The 25,679-nt window shown below is 39.2% G+C and overlaps 1 protein-coding gene across 1 annotated transcript in view; it reads left to right on the top strand.

The window, feature by feature from the left end:
• The window catches only part of LOC150083097 (uncharacterized), a 205,384-nt gene that overhangs the window by 69,900 nt on the left and 109,805 nt on the right, over nt 1–25,679 (top strand). The window lies entirely within an intron of this gene.

Raw genomic sequence — 25,679 nt, 5'->3', positions numbered from 1 at the left:
ATTTGTTTCTTCACAAAATGTTTTATCATGGGCCACCCCAAAATTTATTCCTACGTTGCATACCATTCCACTAGCGGATCTTTTTTGTTTGTTTGTTTGTTTCCAATAATACAAGGAAATTCTTCGTACAAAAACTGGCAAACTGTTGTTTATCCCCATAACACAAGCTTACAAAAGGATGTAGGTTTATCTTGCCTGGATGGCGATGTAAGCACATAAGAAACTCGAAGTATGCAATTGTGATAATTATACTGGTTTAAAAGTTTCTTGTTCCAAATTTTTTCGTGTGTTTCCGAGCCATTGCTGATACTTGTAGCAAGAATAAAAAGCTGTTAGTGACCCGAAATTTAAAAAAATAATAATAATAGTTATGTATATTCTTTTCTTAACTTAATGAGCAACTTTGACCCTGGGCCAGAGTTGTTTTCGTTTTCTGATACAGAGAGACAAAGACTCTAACCAGAAGAATCCAACAGGACTAGACAACTAGTACAGAAAATATCAATAGTGGATGAGAAACAAAGACATGTACTTCCCAGATTTTTTATACACTTCTGGTCAATGAACGATATATAAAGTTCGGAGATTACTAACTTGCACACGCAAGCACAACTGACAAATATCTGTCCTGTCATCTAGATGGGAAAGGAAAATATAAAAATCTGCTCTGCTGCTCCCTATGGTCTACCATGAAAAGTACAGCCAATCTTTGAATTTACCATCTTTATTTAATTGTGAATATTTTTCTGCATGGTTGGTAAAAGTACTCCAGATGACGGTACATCTCCGTCTAAGATCGAATAGACTCTCGGCGGAGCTTCAACTCTGAGAATTTATAACTGAAACTATCCGAAACTCTGGTAAATGAAATACAGTACGTGTATTTCGAACAATTATATGAGGCAAATGACATCACGCACAACGTCATCATGGTGATTCGCAACGCAATTTAACCTCTCCTATGAAGGAAACGTGAGTGCATATATCAACCGCTTGTGATGGATGACTGTTTTGACAGTATGAGGTAACTGGACGGGAATAACCAGGTGTTATTCGGGTGGTGTTATAGAACGTCATTTTGTACGTGACTCTTAGGACTCCGGGCAGGGAGTCAAGTAATTTAAAGCAAAAAGAAATAGAAAAGGCCCAACAGATATATGTATATCACTTTATTAAAGCACTTAAACACAGCATTCCTGAGGAATTAAAGGGGAAGGGGTCATTCGAAATAGTATTGTATCATAAAAGTTTTTTATTTTATTTTTTTCATGACTGGATGCTGTTTTAAAAGAATTATAACTGTACATATCCAGTACCGATTCTTGGTCTTTATTGATGAAATAATGAAACGCTTGAATGTAGTTCGAAATGGCAAAAGAGAAATTAACTTCGGGGAACTAAGCCACTCTTCATTCAGCCATATCTGCCTTACACGGTTAGCATGTGTTTGGAAACATTGTTCTTTTTTTTTCTTCTTTTTTTTTCAAGTTCTGATTAGAGTTAACTCTCTCAAAGCATATTATTTCATGTACTGATTGTTTTTTTAGTACGAGCATCATTTGGTTTGATTTAATTAGATTAGACTCGTTTTTTAAGGAATGCATTCCCCCATTATTCATTAAGAGATTCTTGAATGTTGAAGAACAGTGTTTCCAGAAAAAAAAACGATATCTACTTTGCTGCTAATACCATCTGCCATGGTTATTGACCCAGGGTACGCATATCCCATCCCCCAAGGAATACTTCGAAGGTCAATGGAGGGGAGGGAATGGTGAAAGAAAGAGAAAAAATATTTGAAAATTAATTAACTTTGTGGCATGTAACTGTCATATAATCTGGACAGTCTAATATCAATAAAAGGCGAAATAAACGATATAAGTCTAAACAAACTAAAATTCCAACCAGCAGAAAAGGAAGACAGAGGCCTAAAATGGCTTATAACTCCTAAACAGAATGGGAGCATGCGAACATATCAGATAATAAGCATGCCAATGCAGGAAACAAGATTCCTTGAAAGGAATTCAAGAGAAAACTCCGGAAAGCACAAATTTCGGTGTGCTAGGCTTGCGTGCAGTCACTTCTCCCATTTTTTAGAACGTTTTCCTGTTATAGAAGCCTAAAAATAATTAATTTCCAAAATGAGATAGCAAAATTAGTCCACTCCCTCTCCTCACGCTGTCCTTATCGCACATACATTTCTACTTCCCACCTTCATACCGTTATGAAAGATAGATAGAAAGATATATATATATATACCAGTATATATTCTGGCATAACCAGAAAACGGCCTGCGCATTATACAATCAATACTAGAACCCACACGTGTGATGGTATCCCACAACAGCTTACTTTATATAACCCAAAAGAGGTACGTACTAGGAGTCTTGCCTTCCACATTTTTGCGGCCACTCAGCCTATTTTCTTTCACACGTTAATAACATAAAACTCTGCATCGCTTGCCAGATTCATAGGATGCTACAGCAAACGATATAACTAATAAAATCTGAAAAAGTCAAGGATTATCTAGCGATAACAAGTCAGCCCAAATGAGCTTTGCCAATGAGAGGATAAGAAACAGCACATGCAACAGTGAAAGACCTCCTGCTCAAAAAAGTAACAACCCACGTTGTCTACAAGCAGCACAAAAGCAATGAGATAACGGCTATGAGCAGTGCGGCCAGGAGTTCGCGATATAGGGGATACAGAATCGATGGTTCAGTGTGATGCTGTTTACACTTATCCCGTTATATGTAGCCATCGTATGGTCCTCTGCCCACAAATGTACCTTAAGAAACTCCTCACTATACAGTGTTTAGCTACTTAAGTGGCTAAACAGATTGAAAGGTCATAAGTAGACTACCTCTAGATAGGTGAACAGATTGCGCGCGACAATGTCCTAACACTTGAAGTAATTGTCACAGGATGCATGGGTGTTAACAAAATTCACGACATAGTAAGGACACGTAGGAAGAACCCGGCCTGATCCTCTGATTCGTCTCGTATGAGGTCTGAAAAAAGTGAACCGCTTAAAATGCATGTTCCCAGTTAACGTGACAGAATATACTGAAAATAAAAATGGAACTAATTTATTCCAATTTTGCCAACAAAAAGCATAATGACCACTCAGAATTCCTCTGCTACAAAACGGTCCAATCCAAGATGGTGTCCTCTACTGAAAAAGTGTCAAAGAACGCAGCAGGAGCCCATGGAAGAATTGTACCCACGGATAGATTGATAGTTGTGGGGAGGATATTTCAGTAGGCTGCTAACTTTTTTTTTTTTTTTTTTCATCTACAGATATCCCTCACCGTGGGAGAGGGGCTGCATTCAAGCGAACTGAAAAATATTTAAACGCAATTTTTAAATAATAGAAATATAAAAAATATTATAATGTGAATGTGTAATAATCGTTCAATTTACCAAAAATCCAAAAGAGCTCATATAAGAAGTTTGCCATATCGGGAGATGACAGGAATGATTTCGATTGAAGAGACGGATGGTGAGGAAGCCGTTTATCCTTTTTTTTTTTATTTATTCATAGAGTTTTTTTATAATACCCCAAAAAGGCACAAAAAAACAAGAAAACCTATAATAAATTTATATCATTTTACGGCCAGGAGCTCGCGATATAGGTGATATAGAATCGATGGTCCAGTGTCAAATTTATATATGCAGTGTCATATCGTTATGGCACACTGGAAGAAAGTGGGGCACTGAGAAATTTCGCGATGTTCCATTTCGCCCCTGGAATAATCCCAGTAATATATATATATATATATATATATATATATATATATATATTTTTTTTTATGAAAATCCCGAACACGAGAGGTTATTAGAACCTATAGTACTTAGTACCGTGCTTGGGTTGGAGGTTGAGAAGACGAAAGAAGATATTTGTTAACATTGGAGTTGAACGTCTGTAGACTGTAATTTTCAGGAAATACGTACGAAGGAAGGTTTTTCCAGAAAACGGCAGTTGAATGAATAAATGAGGAAGATGAAAAGTTGGTTTTGTGAGTTTGAAGTTGGACAGTAAATGGATGGTGGCGGCACGTGTTCGGACTGTTTTGAAAGAGAGAGAGCGGGAATTATAGAAGCCAATTCAGAAGAACAGTGCCCGTGGAAGTACCTGTGGAAAAGGCACGCAGCAGAACCAGAACGTCTATGAGACAGCGACTGGAGAGACTCTGTTAGAGATGTCCGGTATTTTTGTAGGTAAATGAACAATCTGTGCAAGATCATTAGTAATTGCAAAAGCCTCCGTATTTGGTGGTGACAGGGTTCGAGCCCGTCACCACCAAATACGGAGGATCCGGAAAGGTCAGGGAATGACCACCGCATATCCCCGGAGCAATATGGCCTTAGTTGCTAATGCTCCTAAAAACCAAATAACAAACAGCAAAAGCCTCAGCATCTCGACCAGCTGGGTTGGTGTGACTAGAAAACGGAAGCCAGCCGGAGTTGTGAACATTAAAATCACCAAGGAAAATTACCTCACTGTTAGGAAAGTTGGACTGGAAAAAGTCAAGTTGCAAAGATTGAAAGTCAAAGAGTTCCAACTGATCAATGGAGTTGAGGGGACGGTAGAGACAACAGATGAATTTGGCCCAATGAGGTAGAGAGATTTTAAGCCAGAGAAGATCGAAAAGACGAGATTCCAAATTACCAAGTCTCTGACAGGGAATATCGGAACGGAGGTATGCACAAGTACCACCTTTGAGGCGAAAGGAATCATACAGGGAATAATTTGGACAACTGAGATGAGCAGTGGTTGAATCTACCGATAACTGAGATTCTATCAGAAAAAGTACATGGGGTTTGGCAGACTGCAAGTGGAAATGGATATCGTTGAGATTAGAATTTAGACCACGTATATTTGTGAAATGAATTAGGAAGTGCTTGGGAGGTTTAGATCTTTTCCCAGATAAGCTTACTCGATTAGTTTGACAATTCATGGTGTATTCAATAGTAAGAAAGAGTGGGTGGGACATGCTGTATGAAGTAATGAGATTTTTGGATATGGCGTACACGTGGTAAGAATATACCCAGATCCTTGACATAACGTGGCCTCGACAATGCTCCCCGCATACACACTACTCGGACTCCCTCCAGTGACTATCTGGCAGAGTAGAGGTAGCAAGATTATACACTTGCTGATCCGGAAGCCTCCTAAAGAGTTACCAATAGGTCCGGTCCTGTCCGGTATACTAACTAGCGGCCGGCCTGCGAACATCGTTTTAGAGCTGTACCCTCGAAATGTAAGGAATATTGGATCTCGCCACGATGTTCATCATAACCTCAAATGTCATGTCATACTGCATGATGGAAGAGATGGGGAAGGGTTGACCGGAACTTAGCTCTGGAGACTAAACAAGGGTTCCACCACTTCAAGCCTCCAATAAGCAAAGTGGTGGTATTGCACCGGTTGATGAGAGTTATCTAATAAACTACATTTATAATGTTAAGTAGGCTGAGATTTACATGTTTATATTAGCTTATTTAGTGGAAGTGCCCCAAAATATGAACATTTAAACTAATAACATTAGTTTATAAGAAATAAAATAATATTTTTAGTTTAACAGAACATTATAAGAAATAACATTATTTCTTTATGTTCCGAATTATAATAATAGGAGAAAGTAAAACCATATTTTATTCAGCCATGCGTATAATAATGTATATACATAATTAACTTTTACTGCCAATAGCATGATGTATGTAGGTGTTGAAAACGGGGAGGGAAGAGAAATGATACATTGCTTAAAACTTAAAGTTAATTGGAAAAATGACATGACTTCTACGTGTATTGAGATAACATCTCAATAAACAACTTACACAACCTCATAAATGGTAAATGAAAGCAATTTTTCGATTAACTTCAGGATGCACGCACTCTGTTCACTGTCTGAGGTGACCGGCTGTATTAGGGTTTCATGCCAAACTTTCTTCGTATAATAAACAGATTTTAATTAAAAAAATTTTGCATCATTATGGTAGATACAGGGTAGGCATGAAATGGTTTGGCCCTCAGGCGCAATGCGGATAAATAACAGTTTTGTTCATTTGCGAAAGCAAGTTTTTTGGGGCCCAAAAGCCTTACCGTTTCGAGCGAAAATGGAAGCTTTTTTGGCAGGGCTCAATAATTTTCATAATTTTACTTAACATTTGTGCATGCATTTTAGTGTTTAAGTAATACGCTCGTCCTAGAACAGCATTACAAGCCATCACTCGTAGCTTGGGCTGGCCCTGAGTATACAACCACTGCGGTATTTCGGAAAAGGGTTTCGAAATACCGAAGCAAATAAACTCAGTGTCTGAAAAATTGCCCCATGTTTAACGAGGTCCATGTCTGGACATTTGCATGTTATTGTATTGTGATGATATATGCAAATAATCAAAGAGATTATCAGTTGATAGTAGAATTAAGAAAGATTCGATTCTGTGTGGCTAGATTGCACCAAACAAATTGCTATTCATGGACGAGATTCCAGTAGGATTATTGGATGGTTAGCACTAGTTAGCTTGAGGACTCTGATGATTCATCGGCAGGCTGTGGCTGAAAAATTTATCTCTGTTAAAAGGCTTTTGGTGATGTTATTTCACCTTAGGAGTATTGAATATCACTAAGAAACTATTAGTGATGAGTGACGATTCTGTTCGGAGAGAGAGCAGTGGCAGGAGGATCCGTGTATGGCGATACTCGTGTGAAAGAGGTGGTGAATAGTTAATTATAATACATTATATGTTCACTAGTATGGGTTTGTGTAAGCTTATCTCACAGGACGCTACTTTGAAACTATGCCTGTCATTTTGTTTCTCCAACAGTCATATAACCTTTTTATGTCGACCGGTCAGTGCTCTTACTCCATATAACTTATGTTATCATATAGTTTCTCTGCAATGTTGCTATGCTTTCCTAGCCTGCTGGATCCCTTGATTTGTCTACATTGAACCAACCGTCGACCATCCTGACACTTAGAGGTTTTAAGGGAACAATCAGGCCAGGCAAGAAAGAATAATTCTCACGATAGCATCAGACATCTTTTGCGTCTCTTACCACACAGTACGAGAAGCGTACTGATGCATTTTGGTTTTCTGCATTAAATAAAGATCTTTTGTTCTGATATTTTAATATTTAAGAGTTGGTTGAACATGAAATCTTTTCGATATTCACTGCAAACCGCATAAGATCGTAGACGGAATGTTATTTCAAACCGTCATAGAAGTGACTGTCGGAGAACTGAATTTAAAATGAGTAAACTAAAAAAAAAAAAAAAAATCCCAAAAACTGAAGTGCAACTTGACATTATGATTCTTTTGCCAAAATTAAAGATATAACATCAGATATACACACAAACAATTTTAATAAACGAACCAGAATATCGAGACGCATTTCTGCTTTTTTGGGATCTATTTAGTTTAATAATTTTTAATTCATTTCTTATTGTTCGAATCACTCTTTTGAAGTAATATTCCGCCGATAGTCTTTTGCGGTTTGTACAGGTGAGTGTCACAAAGAAATAGTTTTCCAACTTCTAGATATCGCGATAACTTTTTTACTTTTACTGTTCCTATTTGTATAAGTTTATGTGAACCAGTTGACACTTCTAAGGCGGGACAATTTTTTAGATATGGTATAAACAAGAGTTATGCAACTACAATACGATCTAAGCCAAAAGACCGAGAAGTGATTGGGTTATGCAACTGAGGAAAAGAACTCCCTCGCGTGTAAAACAGAAAACAAATGGCTTATTTTGACTAAGGTGCACCTGTGCAGAAAATGCTGCTCGCCTTTTTAAATGTGCCTAAAGTATTTTTGTTCGAAAACAGTGAATACTGTTTGCCTTTTCCTGAAGGTCCTGTTTTCTGGTTCAAGTCGAACCTTTAGCAAATGAGTAAATTGGCATTAATTTAAAAAGAAACTCATTAGAAATTATTCGAGTATCTCAACATCCGTCTTATGCAACGTGATGACTACCTGACGCGAAAAGTAGATGTGAAAACACACACACACACACGTTTTTTTTTTGTGCCTGTCGTGTAAACGATGCGACTCGTGAGGCTAAAACTCATCACGATTCAAGTAACTCGTTACATTCTTGGGTTTTGGATCAGTTTGAACCCCAGCCACGCTGCCAGTTGCTCGCGCTCTCTCTCTCAAACCATGCATCACTTTCACCAGTCACGTGGAGGAAGTCGTTTTTGTCACGCGAAACCAGTTAATCTGTAATTACTTCCAGTTACACGACTGTGGGAGATGGCAAGAGAGAAAGGTGCGAATTTGCTTTAGTTTGGCCAGGTATACGTCGCTCTCAGGACGTCACGGTTTCGTTCGACACAATGACGACTTCGTAATTCGGAAAGCCGAACTGCAGTTTCAGTGAGAATTAAGTGACCGCTTTACACCCCATCCTTAACCTCGCGCGGCCCATAATTGTATCAACGTAACCTTAACCTCTTCTCCTAGTTAGCGCCCCGTAGCAATGAAACAGTCACGTTTACTGATATTTAAGGGTTTTCCCGTGGTGTGGAATTATGGTAAGGGCAAAACAAGGAATGAAGATAATCAGCTTCGATTGCACTGTTATTGTCAACGATAATAGCGCAGATGACAAATTTCCCCACAGTAATTGTAAGCAGGCACAAGAAATTAGCTATAATTACTGTCTCATAAATCTGGAACCCTAGGGAACTGTTACAAAATGTCCGGTATGTACATCATTCACACGAACAGAACAATGCAAACATTTTTCCAAAACCAGAAGTGTCCGTGTGATCATACAGCAACAGTTTGTTTCGTAATGTGCAGGCGCCAGTGGCGTATCCAGGTATCATCGTGAGGGGGGGCATGGCGACCAGATTTTTGATGTTTTTTTTTTTTTTTTTTAGAACGCCTCCTACATTAATTTTCTTTAATTTCGAATTTTTGGTTAAGGGTGGGGGGCATATGCCCTCTTTGCCCACCCCTGAATACGCCCCTGGTAGGTGCAATATCTTACCAGAACCATTATTGACATGGTATTCGCCCTACACATTGAAAATGATTGGAAAAGTCACGTTCTGCAACCTGGCAAGATATCATGGGCTTTCCCTTAGTCCAAGAGGGAAATTTATTAGGATGTGCTTGTGTGTGGACAAGAAAAGCTAGACTGCGCTCCTTTTAATTGAATTCAAGGAACTCAAGAAACTGTAATGTGACCTGTAACTTTATATGTAATTTGAGCAGCAAGCAATTAACGAAAGAACAAGAGGAGGTTTTAAACCTAGGTACGAAGTTTGCGGTGATCCCTCCAAATCCGCCGATAGCGGAAGTGGCTATGGGCATCGAAAGAGCTGAGAGTAAATTACCAGTGGTCGTGGCCAATGAGATCCATACAAGAAACTCAGCGATTTTGAGTCAGGGAAGCTCCCTCCAATCTTAGCATTAGTCAGAGGAAGGCGCTTAAGGAGCTTAAACAAGACGATAGCATCGTGGTTTTACCCGCGGATAAAGGAAGGTCAACGGCGATCCTTGAAAAAGAAGAGTATTGTAACAAAGCCTTGGAACTTTTGAATGATAGACCGACATACAGAGTTACTCGTAAGAATCCGTTGGTGGGACTGGAACGGCAGGTAAACAAGACTTTACAAGGTTAGTTGAAGGCTGAAAAGATTTCTAAAGATGTTTATTGGACACTGAATGCATCGGGATGTCAACTACCTAGGTTCTACGGCCTACCAAAGATTCGTAAGGCGGGGATTCCGCTTAGGCCGATTGTGTCGTTTATAGGCAACTCTACACATGCTTTGTCCAGATTCTCAGCCAGCCTAATTTCTCCTATTGTTGGACGTTTCAGACGATCAATATGGTTTCCGAACTGGACGAGGAACCGAAGAAGCAGTCGTTGAATTCCTTTCTCGGGTTAACTCTGCAAATTCTAAATACGTTCTTGCTATTTTTGTGGCGCCTCCGTAGCCAGGTGGGAAGAAGCAGCAGTGCGTAGCACACGCTTCTTGAATAGACCGGGGTTCGAGCCCGTCACCACCAAATACGGAGAATGCGGAAAGGTCAGGGAATGACCACCGCATATTCCAGGAGCAATATGGCCTTGGTTGCTAATGCTCCTAAAAACCAAACAACAACAAGCTATTTTTGTTGATTTTTCTGCGGCGTTAGATCTGTTATGGTGGTCTAGTTTGTTTGCTCGCTTACGTGCTGCCGATTGTGTGGACATGTGTATATGTAAGGGGCGGCTCCTAGAACGTTTGTTCAACTCCACCTCGTATCTCTGTGAAGAACAGTATCACTACAAATGGGCCAGATGTGTGTGACGTCGGTTTGTGTGTATTATGCGTGTGTTCTGTTGTTCTGTTCTGGCCGCTTGGCTACCCAGAAGCATCAGTCACCTGGGCAGATGATTCTGGGTACTCGTCCACACCACGGGAAGGTGGGCCAGTCCATGTAAAGCACGTACTGTCTCAAGAGAGACTCTGACCCACCTAATGTTGTCAGAAGGTAGGCCAGGATCCTCCGGGGGCCCATTCCAGAGGGGAAAAAAAAAAAAAAAAAAAAAAAAAAACACGATCACCCATGGTGCTGGATTTGTAAACAAAATAAACAAAAAAAAAAAAAAATTTTTTTTGATATATAAGTGCATAAATAAAGTGATGCTACTAATAAAAAAAAAAAAAACAAGAAATTATAATAATAAATAAATACATAAAAGAAGGAAAGTGGCGCTGCTAAAAAAATAAAAATAAATTAGTAAAAAAAAAAAAAAATGATAATATATAAATGCATAAAAGAAAGAAAGAAAGAAAGCACTTAATTTTGTCTGCAGGCCGAGGAAGAATTTCACTTCTTGGGATTTGAGTTTATATATTATTAAAGGAGATCTAACCAGCTATGCATCAGCAGGATCATTGTGCTGCATTCTTTTGAGATCTGTCGACACTGAACGCCTTCGAAGAAATACGCCTTGAGCGAAAGCCTGAAGAATGAGATATGACTCCGAACTTTGAAGCAGAGACGACTCCTGTCCTGGTTGAAAATTGGTAAGTGCACAAAGAGGAAGTCTGAGATCGTCATACAGGGAGCAATGAAACAAGATGTGATCCCAACTCTCTGGTGATCCACACGAACAGAGGTCTGTTTGTGATAAATTGAACCTAAAAAGACTCTGGTTCATCGATCCATGTCCTGTCAACAGGTAGGACGTGAATATGTCCATGCAGAACCACAATCGAACACATTTATCAAGGAGAAATGAAACTTGTGGTATAAATTTTCTCGTTGTTGCACCAACGGGAGCTGTATCCCATCGAGACTGCCAGATGTTAACTAACTCGTTCCAGTCTCCTTCTTTCTCTTTTAGCATCATCTTGAAGGTTGATGGTTATTCCAAGAAATTCGGTCTCAATCTGCTTTTTCAGTCTGTATAAAAATCCTCTATAAGTAATCTGCAAGTCTAAAGGTAATGTTCCGGCTAGTACTTGCAGAACTTGCGTCGAGACTGTCCTGCATGCCTTAACTAAACACCGCAAAATGGTTCTCTGCAATGAGGCGAGTTTAGCTTTGAAGTGTTTGAGCCGTGCCCTGTGAAACCATGCACCGGCAGCATACGGAGGAAAACTGCATTGTAATAGATCCTTAAAGTTTTTCTGGAGAGCCCCCATTCAACACGGGACACCCTAACAATTGCACCAGTAAATCTACGTATTTTAGATGATAAGTTTGTCAAGTGAGGAATAAAATTGAGACTGGAATCAATTACCACTCCTAGAACCTTGTACTCTTTAACTATGGGGAGACGAATGTTGTTGATCTTGACCAACGGAGGGCGAGAGATATCCAACTTTGATCCAAGAATCATCATCTTTGTTTTTGACAAGCTGATTTTAAGCTTATTGGCCACAGTCCAATCATAGAGATCCCGGAGAACAAAATTTGCGGTAGTTTCAAGATCGGCCCTAGAGTTACCATTTACCAAGATGGTGAGATCGTCTGCATACGCTATTATTTTGGCGTTATCGAAAGATCGGGAGAGCCACTGTTGCAGCACCATGTTCCATGTAAAAGGACCCAATATAGAGCCCTGTGGGCACCCTCTAGATACTGATCTTGATACTTGGCTATGTTTAGCCTTGACTATTATGGTTCTATTGGCAAAGTAATTACGGATTAAAAGGTAAAGGTGGTTGGAGCACCTAGCCGATCGCAGGCGCTCCAGGACGCTCTCCCACCAAAGGAAGCCGAAGGCGCCCTCGAAGTCGATGGAAACGGCCAGGGTATATTTATGTACCGAGTTTTGAACTGAAGAGACAAAGTCCACAAGAGCATCCTCGCAGGAACGTCCGGGACAGAACCCATATTGACTCCTTGAAAGCAGATCCTGTTCTACCAGTAGGGTATTCAATCTAATTGCCATTAGTCGCTCTAGCAATTTACCCAAATTAGCCAGCAGAGCGATCGGCCTGTACGATCTAGCCGCTCCAGAAGGCTTATCCGGCTTTCTGATCAACTTAACTAGAGCGACTTTCCAAATTTCCGGAAAAGTTTCTTCATGAAGGCATCTGTTGAATAAGTTTAGAAGAACATAAGGTTTTAATTTCAAGACTCTGATAATAAAAATGTTTTCTACAAGATCTAGTCCTGGGCACTTCTGAACATTAACTTTATGCGAGACAGTCTGCAGTTCATCCAACGTAAAAGGTTCGGTGGTTGTTGAGGACACATAAAATTCATTGTCTGATCGGATTTTAGAATGAACAGCTAAGTCTGAGGCAGGATCATCCAACGGAAAAAGAGCATCTAAGATTGCATTTGCAGAATCATGCCAGTTCAGTGTTTCCACGGTGTCCGCCACAATTGAGCCAAATATGTTGGAACCAGAGGTTTTTCCTCTTGCAACCTTGTATAGAAGACCCCAAGGGTTAGCATTTCCAGAGGTGTGAACGAAATTCATCCACGTTTCACGCTTTCGAGAGGCAATGGCCTTCACGTAGCTTTTCCTCAATGAAGAATACTGTTGGTAAAAACGATTAACGTCGGCTTGGGGCCAGTCTCTATGCCTTTGGTAGTACCTACGGGCTCGATGAACTTCCCTTCTTAACTGGGATAACTCCTGCGTCCACCATGAACACGTCTTCTGATTAATCCTCTTTTTCCTAGAAGACTTATATGACGCTTTTATTATAGCATTTTGAATATAGTTCACTTGATGAGAAATAGGCGAGGTTTCAAAAGAAGCAAGTTTCTGTTCGTCAAGGTCCAGAAGAATGGAAGAGTCAAAAGCATTCCAGTCAATATTTCTGATGGAAAATCTTATTAATTCTGGCTGCGAGAAAGTGTGTGAAGATGGAACGGCAGAATCAGGGGAAAGCATATAAAAGATGACTCTGTGGTCACTGGTGCACCAGTCCGTATACACAGTCCAGTCAGTAAGCCGCAAATCGAAGTGAGAGTTTGTCATCGTTATATCTATATTAGATTCTCCTGCATAACTTGAGAAAGTATGAGGGTGATTAGGCTTGTTGTGAATTGAAACACAATGATTAATTATAAACTCCTCCAAGAGAAGGCCACGTGCATCTGTAGAAGGGCTGTGCCAAAAGTTTGATTTTGCGTTGACGTCCGATGAGATCAATATATTGCTATTATTTATACGTGCTGCCGATTGTCCTCTTCCTCTCTATAACCTTTTAAGAAGTTATTTTGAAAACCGTACAGTTTCTGTTATTTCTGGATCTAACTGCGTCTCCCGCTCTGTCACTAGGGGCTGCCCCCAGGGCTCTGTTCTTGGACCACTCGTCTGGAACATCGTTCTTGACGAATGGCTCCTTAAAACTATTCCTTATACTTCCAAATCTCATCCTGCTGATCCAGGGCAATTCCCGTGCCTCTCTTGAAAGTACTGCCAACTTAGTTGTCAGATCTCTCTCAATGGTCCAACATAAATAAATTATCCATATCCTCCACGAAAACTAAAATGATGCTGGTTAAGGGTTCGCTTTATATTTTAAAACTTAAAACTTCGCTGTTGTAAAACTTCAAAACAAATCACTTTCCATGGTTTCTTCTCTAAAATTTCTTGGTCTTATCATTGATAGTAAACTTACGTTTACTAAACACTTGGAAGATCTCTCAGAGAAAGTCAAAAAACTTACCTTCTCACTTCTGCGTCTCTCTCTAAACAATCTTGGGGTCTTAATTCTCGCTCTCTACCGTTATATAGTACAAAGCTGTGTTTCTACCAATTTGTTCCTATGGCGCGGCCGCCTGGTTCTGGCATGTTAAGGTTTCAGTACAGACTAAACTTCACAGCATTCAACGTAAAATGCTTTTAGCAATGTGCAGGGCCTGTAGGACCGTGTCTACTCCTGCTGTGCAGGTCCTTAACGGCTGTCTGCCCCTCGATCTCTTTCTTATGTACCGAGGCCTGTGCTTCTACGTTAGGCACGCTGTCCCTGTCACCTTTCTTGGTATTACTATCGATGTCACTGTGGATCTCAAGGCAAAGAAAAGATGCTGTTGGAATATTTTGATGCAGAGCTGGCAAGACAGATGGTCCGCTACCTCTAAGGGTCTTGTTACTTTAAAGTTCATCCCTAACGTCACCTTTGCCACGTTAGAGTCCACTCAGAAATGGTTTCATCCTGGTCTGTACACTCTCTACTTGCTCTCTGGTCATGGCTCCCTTAATGCCAAACTTGCAACTTTCAACCTTGCTGAATCACCTCTCTGTTCTTGTGGTGACCCAGAAGACTGGGAACATATTTTATACCACTGCCATAAATATTTATTTATTTATTTATTTGTTTTTATTTTTTTTTTTGCTGTGATATTAGGGCAGTAAGAGCTGGTAAACCAGAGCGTTCGGAGGGCGGCCGCGATACATGCGTAGTTGTGGCCTACCTACCTCCCCGTGGTGTAGACGGACACTGGGCAGGCTTTCCAGGTGATCGCGTGCCTGGTGACAAAACGCCCAGAAACAACTAAACAACACACACACTGCACAAACATAACATTACACACATTTCTGGCCTTTTACAGTGCTTTCTGTAATCATCACAGTGTACAAAGGCGGAGTTGAACTGACGTGCAGGTGCCGTCCTACATAAAATACTATACATGTCTACATGTCTATTTTTGAACGTTCCGATTTTACCATCAGGGATAGGGGAGACTTTTTACGATTTATAAGGGATCAGCTTATAGAAGAGGGCGAGACCATGTTACCATTTGATGTGGTATCCTTGTTTACGTGCATTCCTATCGATCATGGGGTGGCATTGGAGAAAGATGGCACGCTAAGGAATAGGACTCCGTTAAGCGTGGAGGATATTTGTAGTGGGGTGGAACTGTCTCTCGAGTACCACCGTGGTATTTCAAACAACAATGTATAAGCAGGTTCACGGCGCAGCAATGGGCTCCCCTATTAGTGCTGTCATAGCTATGGAGGAGCTCGAATCCAGGATTTTTGATGGGTCGGTTCTCCCCATGCGCGCATGAAAACGATGGCGATGATACGTTTATAATTATTCGGAGGGGGAGAGGATGAGGTGCTTGGTTTCCTCAATAGCTTCTCCCCGTTTATTCAGTTCACCTCGGAGGTGGAAGTAGAGGGTACCCTCCCTTTCCTTGATGTGTTGGTACATAGGGAAGGCGCTAGAGTGAAAACCAGTGTGTATAGGAAACCCATGTGCTAGGGCCAATACACACACATTACAATACAGCACAAGCCAACCATCACAAGAACAGCTTCATTAGGGCATTACTGGATAGGGCTGGGTCCAATTGCAGCACCTCCGAGGATAGGAAAGAACAAAATAAACGTGTCACAGCAGATCTCAGAAAATGCGGCTACCCCCAGAGGATCATAGATAAATGTAACCGAGAAGCGGGGCACGGACGTAGAGAGCCGTTTACACCCGTTGCCACCGCATACGTTCCCTACGATCCGGTCCTGACTGAGCGTATAACTCTGGTGTTGCGCGATTACCAGACATGCTGTGTGCAGCTACCAGGGTGGAGGTTGCACACAGTTGTCGCAGGTTGTGGCACACAGTTGTGCCCCATCCCTATGGAATGTGTAAGTGGGGTCGTATATGAAATAAAATGCCCGGATTGCAGGGAATGTTATGTTGGTGAAACAAAGCGTCGGTTTGTGGGGAGCATATCAGCGCGATGAAGACCACGAATTATGGGAGGCCTGCCGTGGCGAAGCATTTTTGGGAGGAGCACCATCAAATCTCTCCTGACAAAACTATTATTGTCGACCGGGCACACAGATTTTGGGACTGCAAGTGGCTTGAGAGCTTGCGGATTTGCTCCTCTGTGAGCAACACTATTAATAGAGACGGGAATCCGCATTCATCCCTACCTCGAAGCTGTGGTTCTTGGACGGTATGAACGATTCCGCCTGGCACGCTCCCGAGCTATTTCCGATTCCAGAATACTGTCCATGCTCCTGTAGAAACACATGCTGTGAACCGTGAGCCTGCTGATATTTAAGGATGTACTGTACGATAAGCTTCACTGTTGAAAAAGGAGGCGGACGCCTCTGAAAGCTTCGGTGTTTTATTTTATTTTATATTTTTATTGTACAGACAGGTACCTTATTTTATCAGTTTTATCCAGTGTAATTATATTATTCATTCTATTTATTTCATTTTTATCATTATTATCTTAATACAACGCAACTCTAATTTATTTAATAATAACTGTTGGTGTAGGTTGTACAGTTATTGTGAACATTTATATTGGGCGTTTATGCCGAACATAATCTGTCTTTGCCTTGTATCTTTATCTTTGTATTTTGTATTACTATGTTATGGTTTTGTTTACCATCCTAGCATTTGTTTGCTATATAGCTTGGCACAGTCTGTGCATGCTTCGCGTGTACTGTACTGTTATGAAAGACCCTTGAATGTGGTGTCGCTTGTGAACAGATGCACATGCCTAAAGAGAAACGAGACTTAAATGTACACGGGAAAGAGAAATTGTAGTAGAACTGAATGGCTAAGTTTCGAGAATAACAGTATAGAGTTTAATTAAGTGTTCTGTAATTAACTGATAAGAAGATAACTATATTTACTTTTCGTTTCAGTTAATCACAGAAAACGAAAAAAAAAAATTTCAATAAATTTTAAGAAAAAAATAGAAAGTGCCTGAAATGTAACAGTTACATTTCATGCGCATCTCACTGCGTACGTTATCTAACTTGGCATTACTTAATATTCAACATATGTTTCGTTAATCCCTTGAAAGTGCTCAAGAGCAATATAGCCCCCCCCCTCCCAAATTCAGAAATCTATTTATATAATGAAGGTATGTTTTGCGTATTACTCTAGAATGAAAAGTCGGAACGAGGTGAGATTTTGAACATGTGTACTTCTTTTGGTTCTTGGAAAAATTTCAGCTCCGGTTACGATTTCAAATTCCTCGTTGCCGCCTTCCCCCACCTACAAAAATCGGCATAAATGAAAGTATGTTTTCGCATACATTAATCGACAAGAAAAATGCAAACTGCTACCAAATTTTCAACGCATATTCTATTGGCCATTGGGATAGTTCTAATTTCAATTCTGATTTCATATAATTCCCTCCCCACAGTCCCTACAGAAATATTACTCTAAATGTGGAACAGGAGCTCTGATCCATTTCAGAATTTCAGTGCTTACTTAGGAGGCACCTCCGTAGCCAGGTTGGCAGGAGCAGCAGTGCGTAGCACACGCTTCTTGATTAGACCGGGGTTCGAGCCCGTGATCCCCAAATACGGAAAGGTCAGGGAATGACCACCGTATATCCCCGGAGCAATATGGCCTTAGTTGCTAATGCTCCTAAAAACCAAATAATAACAACAACAGCTTACGTAGGAATCCTTGTAACAAATTTTCATCGATGAGTTGACTTATTTTGTTATAAATAGTGAATTGTTATTCGTCTGAAATGTAACGCACTGCTTTTGTTACCAACTTGTTTGAATCTTCATGTGCCAGACAGTTGATATATTGTCACAGAAGGCTGTAATTAAATTGTTCAAGCTTGAAACAAAGTACCTTGCTGACTATATGAATAAATAATATATATAATATGTAAGTACTTTGCTTGAACTTTATCTTTTAACAACTAATAAAGATATATGTACTGAATTGTGTGTATATCTTTAGATATACAACTAAACTGAAATGAAGATATACACACAATGCTTTTAAAATTACCAGCTCTTTAACATTTTTGCATACGATTAATTAAAGTTCAAGAAGAACGTCAAAAGTAAAATAGCTATTAAAAGTTATTAAATGGATCATTAATAGAAAATTAAATTCATTAAAAGTCGTATAATGAGTTGCTTCTGACAGGTCACAATTATATCTCTACAAATATATATATGTCTAGTGAATAACTGGACTTGGACACTCCAGTTTCTGTAGATTTTCACGAGCTGAGTGCAAACCTTCTGCTGTTATTATCGCTTCATTACAAATTCTCTGTGCGTGTCCACAGTTCTTTATCCAACACTGATCCTGGCGGGGTGGGTGATGATGCACCATCAATACAACTGCAATAAAAATGAGAACATTTATTCTGCGCCATCAGTCATAACTGAAATCAAAAGAAAAATCTATAAACAAACCGTATAATCTATGATTCCAGACTTATGGGACACCCTGTAAAGTCCCTTGGAGATCAGTTACTAAAAGGCAAAAATCAATACGCTCAGTCGATGTTTGGTAAGTGATGGTTGCTCTGTGTTCAATATTTTATCATGGCCATTCGGAGCCTTGATAAACTGGAAATCATGAATAGAGATTCGAAAATGTGAGATGAAATGAATATGCATGTCAATCACGAATCTAAAGCGCACACACATTTAAGAAATATATGCAGATCCCTTCATGGCGACAAGCAGGGTTTAAAGCATCAGAAAATAAGGTGAATTAATCACAGATAGGATATATACATTTAATTAAAGTAATGATCAGGAAACATGAATTTTATATGATAAACCTAAGACAGCAGTCCATCAGAATCAGACGATACTTACATTTTCTTCTCGGCTGTTATGGGCAACGAGACACAGCCTCGTTGAGGAGCAGAATTACAAATCTGGACTGAGCGACTGACCCCTGAAGACTGGCAATCATGAACAGAGACTATCACATTAAGATTACATACAGGCAGACTAAGTAGAAATAAGTATTCATATTCGTATATATGCATCCAAGAGTGTTGGGAGAGAAAATGTATAACATAGGAAGAAACTTCTGTGCGTTTTGTGGTTTCAGAGAAGGCGTTTGATAGAGTAATCTAGAGACAACTGTTCCCATTGCTTGAGAAAACTGGACGCAAGAAGATGATTGGACGGATCTATGACTTATACAGAAGACAATGCGATGATAAGAGCGAGAGGAGAATTGAGAGAAAGAGCTAAAGTTAAAAAGGGAGTAATACAGGGATGTTTACTTTCACCTGTATTATTCAATGCTTTTCCCGAAGTGATAATAAAGGAGGCACTTGGGAGTAAGAAGTAGGGGATTAAAATATGTGTAAAGTACGCACAGGCTACTAAGTTTGCAGACGATCAGGCTATACTAGCAGGTTGCCCTGCTATACTAGCAGGGCTAAAAAATAATCAGAAGGTTAAATAAAAAAGCGCTGAAGTATGGAATGAAGATAAACGTGATGTAAAGAAAGGTAATAATGATTGGTAAAAGGTCAACTCCCTTCCGAATTGAGATCGGTGGAGTAAGAATAGAACAGGTAGATCACTTTAATAGACAGTTACTTGCGCAGGATATTTCATGTCAAACTGAGATTCAAACCAGAATTGCAATGGCAGAACAGAATTTCAAGAATAAACTGTCGTTGATTACGCAGAAGAAGATGTCACAGAAAATTAGGAAGAAGGTAATAATGACATATATCTGGTCAGTGGCTCTGCATGCTTCAGAGACACGAATTCTTACAAAGAGAGACAAAAAGAGACTTGGGGCCTTCGAGTCTCTTTTTTGGAAAAAAAAAAATTAATGGAAAAAATTTTAAAAAATTGACTGAAAAAGTGTCAAATGTGGAAATATTAAAACGTGTCCAAGAACAAAGGAAAATTCTAGGTAGATAAGACCAACTAGACTCAGATAGGTAGGCGCCTCCGTAGCCAGGTGGGAAGGAGCAGCAGTGCATAGCACACTCTTCTTGATTAGACCGGGGTTCGAGCCCTTCACCACCAAATACGGAGGATGTGGAAAGGTCAGAGAATGACCACTGCATATTCCCAGAGCAATATGGCCTTAGTTGCTAATGTTCCTAAAAACCAAACAACATAACAGACAACTCAGATAAGTGGGCCACGTGATTCGACATGGTGGTTTTAATTCTCGATGTCATCGAGGGTACTCTGGAGGGAAAGGCCTTAAAAAAAAAACCTTCATCGGGATGTTGCTGGATGAAGCAGGACTTCGACATTTTGAGAAACTAAAACAAACGGCACAGGAGGTGGAGACAGCTCATCAGAGGAACTAACCAGTCACAAGAATTACTGATGATGATACGAATATGCTAAACTGAGGAATGAAAGTTGTTTTAACAAGGGTACCCTTTTATTTTGAAATTTTATTTCATACGCGGCTTTTTTCTATTTTAACGTTGCAGGCGCGGTACTTATTTCTCAAATTGATTGAAGTTTTTTTTTATGTAATTAATAGAAGTGTAAAATAAATAACTAATTATCTTGTTATCAGTTGATTAACTAATAATATATTAGTAAAATAATAAGAGGAGTTTACCTCAATATGGTGCGTAGAACACTTCCGTATGATACCCTCCAGAAATTAAAACGGAAAAAACGAAAAAGTCGATTTTTTCGTTTTTTCCGTTTTAATTTCTGGAGAGTATCATACGGAAGTGTTCTACGCACTATATTGAGGTAAACTCCTCTTATTATTTTACTAATATTATTATCAACGTAGAACATATTGAGTAGTACAGCTCTGATTCATACTAACTAATAATATATAAAAATAATTGTTCTCATTACACTACACCTCTCAACGTAATATTCACTCTACGTATTTTTACACCTTTGTAATCAACATTGCGTGAAACGCAACATGTATTTCATTAAAATCTCTGTGATTTAATAAATTAAACAATCGTAGTATACTTCTAACAGTCATAATAAAATTTACGAATTGTTATTAAAAGAAACTCAAAAAATTATATTTATAATATTAAAAAAAATCAAACTATTACAGGAAAAAAAACTTATGAAAATAAACTTTACAATATACTAAATAACCTTTGAAACCCTGCTCTACTTCACTAATCATGCTCTAATCCCCTGTTATCTAAACTTCATGCTGTCGCTATGAGACAGCAAAGCATGTTCGAGAAACATGTTTCTACAGCAGCATGTTCGAGAGGCAACCAGAGGGAGTAATACACTTGATCTGGCTATCAGCAGTGATTATTCATGCAGTATGAATCTACAGATAAGGACAGTGGCAGTGATCGCGGTGTGTTTGATGTGGGATTTACTCAAAGATGTAACTACCATCTGGGGTACAGGGTACTGTCAGTACTTTCGTAATGCATTTATTTATTTCTTCTGGATTTTAACAGCAATTGAAATATAATACATTTAATTTTCTATTTTGATTAATATAATAAGCAAATAGTAATAATTCACGATTTATCTATTTAGTAAACTAATAACAAAAAGACGCAGAAAAAGCAACGACGTTTATGCGCGAACCGAGAACCTTTCTTTCCTGCGCATTTGCTATATTGCAAATTGCTCGAATCAGTGCACAGGAACAAACACAATATGCACTACTTCAGCTAGAATATATAAACGAGGTATAGGGATAACCTATGTAGGTACATATGAGGAAAAAAAAAAAAAAAAAAGGAAATAATAACTAACTGCTGCTGGATTTTTATCGGTCCGATTTTAAAGAAATTTGGGAAAGCTCAAGTCATTCATGAAAATTCATGGTAATCCATCCATTGGAAATTATTACAGGAGAACCGATTGGTGAACACAATAGTGTTAAGCATATGTGCTAATGCGCCTAAACAATGGCGATGCTTATTTATTGAAAAAAAAAGTTATAAAAAGTTTTTTTTTTCAGTTGATTGCAAGTTACAATCGCCCCTTGTACGGCATGCAAGCTAGAGGGGTATATTTACAATGCAGAGGATAAATTTACAAAAATATTTAAAGTTTATCAATAAAGGAAACATTTATATTAATATATAAATTTGGCTATTCATTTCTGGATGTCTTCGTAGAGGAGCATTCGCAACACTCAAATTTATTAACTTCGTACCCGAATGTCGTGATGACAGCATAACTCAGAGTAACTAAAAGACGATGGAACCAGCTAGTAGTGTCGCGACTCAGCTGTTTGTTGGTAGATAGTCTGTCTGTAGACCTTATTGGAGCATAGTTTTTCACAGTTAACCTCAAAGCGGTTTAGGATTTCTATGGTATTTAGTGGGAACATCCGTTTAAACTTTTCAAGGAGTTTAGATTAGAGCGAAGTGGCTTAATTTGCAGGCAGCACGATTGCCTCTGACTTCGTGGGTGCGAGATGATGCCTGTAAGTACTGGCGCATCATATCTTCCTGTCAATAGATTGGCCAGGATATGGATATTTGTCCAAATGACAATAAACATCCACGGTGTCCACTCCATATTTGCATGGAATTGGAAAATCTTGTTTAGCCACCTGAGTATCCAATATTCTCTGTTTATGAAGAATTTAACGTACGTTTCAGGAGCTGAGGACCAGATGACCAAAGCGTATAAGGCAATCGGGGCAACGCGCCTAACAATGTATTCCTTCACCAGTTGAGCATTTTGAACCACAGCTAATTCTTGTCTTGAGCGCCAGATGGCGGCTAGTGTTTTCTTCCTGGTGGTAGTGAAATACTCAGTGAAGGATAATTTGTTGTCCCGGTAATTCCCAGATCTTTGTGGCGAACAACTTTTTGGATGGGTTGGCCATTTAAGAGAATGGTGATGTTACGTATTTTATGCTTTCTGGAGAAGGACATCTGGGCAGTTTTAAGAGGGTTAATCTGGCCAACTTCCTCGCCTCGACTGGGGCGAGGAAGTTGGCCAGATTAGTTAACTGCTCTGTGGCTTGTAGAGCAACGTTATGCTCACTATCATTACCGCTGGATGGGAAGAATATTTTCAGGTGGTCCGCATAGGTTAGGATGTTATTGCAGGTTGAGGGCTGTGGCAAATAGTTTCGCAGAGAGCACCCCCTCCTTGGGGAACTCCTCTATTTACTGTTAATTGACGCTAAAATCTTAATGTTTTATTATGTTCTATTATGATCCTCTCTGTGAGTAAATCTCGCAGTAGGTGTGAATAAGTTTCCTGTAATGCCAGAGTGAGATTCCAGGAAGTGTAGGAGGGGTTGGATCGCTATCCTGTCATAAGCAGCTTTGATATCCAGGAATAGGATGTCCATCTGGCTTTTACTGTTGAGGGCGGTTTGGAACCTGCAACTTGTCTCTAGGAGGTTTGTTATAGTAGACCTGTTTTCAAGTTAAATGTAATGAAATCAATTATTTCAAAGTAGTAATTTTTTCATTCGTTCTACTAGCATAGTAATTACAAACCAGCTTTGCAACTTCAAACATTTATAACCACTTATTTCTCGCACGAAAAGAAAGCAAATTACATGGCAGCGAAGAGAAATATATGAATGTATATACCGAATGCGGGTTTCGAAGGTGATGCGGCAGACATCTCAATGCAATTCAATTTTCTTCACACTTTATCAAGCATAACTGGGAGTTACTTGAGCAATAGTAATCCCTGTCCTTCAGTTCACTGGATTTCAGATTGCATTTCATCGGGAATGCAGTCTATCACCCAGTGAACTGAAGGACAACTCCGCAGAACGAAATAAAATATTTTAAAATTATTTTCTGTCTCGAGTGCCAAAGCAGCTCTGAAATTATCGTTATTTACTGAAAACAAGTTTCCTTGCTCTAATCGTAAGCAACTGGTTATCATCTGGGTGGTTCAGAAGTTACGTCAGTCTATTCGAAGGACTGCTGGTCGGTCATTCTTCCGAGGAGGTTTGAATTAAAGTCCAGTCGGCGACCGATGGAATTCTTAAAAGCCTCTTCAATCCGGGCTGCAGTTAGCCAATTCCCCCCCCCCCTCCAGAGCTGCTTCGGGTTTTAAACGTGCAAAGCGGTCTGTGAACAGACACATACCATCGACAAGAGCACACTAACCATAGCATCAATGCCATGTCGCATCAAACGCGTTTCATACTATACATGCGCTCCCAATTAATATTAACAATTATTAATATAGCCATTAATAAATGATCGCTTGACACGCGATTATTATTTATTATTATTAATTAATGGCTTTTTTAAGAGCCTGCTTTTTCTTGTATAAATATCGTTTGCCTTCATTGTACATAGTAAAATATGAAATAGCCCATTACACAGAGAAGTTAGGGATCATTTGAAAAATGTATCAGGTGCTATCATTTTTAGTAGAGGGTTATTCATTTTTTAACACGACCCATTGGATCAACGGTGTGTGCCAATGTAACTATGGCAACAGACCACCAAATTATATTATTTATCGTCGAGAGAGACATTTTTACATAGGTCGCAGTGGAATTTCAGAAGTGAAACATTTATTAATGCAGCGTAACATGGCCCCCCCCCTTCCCAGGAAGGGAAGGTTTATATGTGCTGATATGTTTTAGATGCATTGCCTTGCATCTAAAACATATCAGCAATACCAACATAGATTCAGTAATAAATACGACAAACCTTTAACGCTTTCGCGTCATTTATGTCTGGGTCTAGAATTCTGGATCCTTAAATGAGCAACAGTCAGGCCCGTGCCATGTACTATATATACACACACACACACACACTGCCTTTCATTATGTGCAGACCTTCAGTGTAGTTTCAATGTTGAAAGCAAAAGCAACAGACACTTCTAAATGTCTGTTGCTTTTACCGGGATCTGCAGAAATCTAACTCGAATTATAGAGTAGAGTACTGAAAATAGATCTTAGGATTCTCAACAGACTTTCGCCCACTATCTAGAATGACTGTATCAAGTTGACCGTTAGCGTGTATCATTCTTATAAGTTCTTGTAACAAGGACTTAATTTTCAATAACTCATCCTAATCGGGATAATTTTGCATTTGTGTAAATATTTTAACTTTGCTTTATAAGATTCCTCTGGATATCTGTTGTAGGTATCAATGTTGTTCTCACTACGTTATTAAAGAATTTTATTATTAGTGTGTTCTTCGTAGAGTTACGTGAAGCTCACCAAAAATGTGAACATGTAAACACTTCCACCAGATTCTGTCACAGTTTTGACTAAATTCTGTATTTGTTTTTAGGAAAAATTTGAGGTTGCATTTCAATTGGGCAACTCTTAGTACTTAGCCACGGATGCACGAAGAAATATTAAATCCGTGGTGGTTTTTTTTTTTTTTGTCTTTCTCCTTAAATCGTATATTTTAGTATGCATAACTTTTCGTAATAAAATAGTGTATTTGTACATGCTAATATTTTTTAAACTTGGAATATTTTAAACTTAAATTTTATTTATTTTTTCCCTCGGATTTAGTACAAAACGGTTGATTACCTTTGCTTTAAGCCACTTGAATTCAATCGCCATATAGCACA

This window comes from Mastigoproctus giganteus, chromosome 7 (assembly GCF_048544385.1).
Source record: "Mastigoproctus giganteus isolate SK-2022 chromosome 7, ASM4854438v1, whole genome shotgun sequence".
Taxonomy (NCBI): Eukaryota; Metazoa; Arthropoda; class Arachnida; order Uropygi; family Thelyphonidae; genus Mastigoproctus; species Mastigoproctus giganteus.
This window is presented reverse-complemented; position numbering and strand designations above follow the sequence as displayed.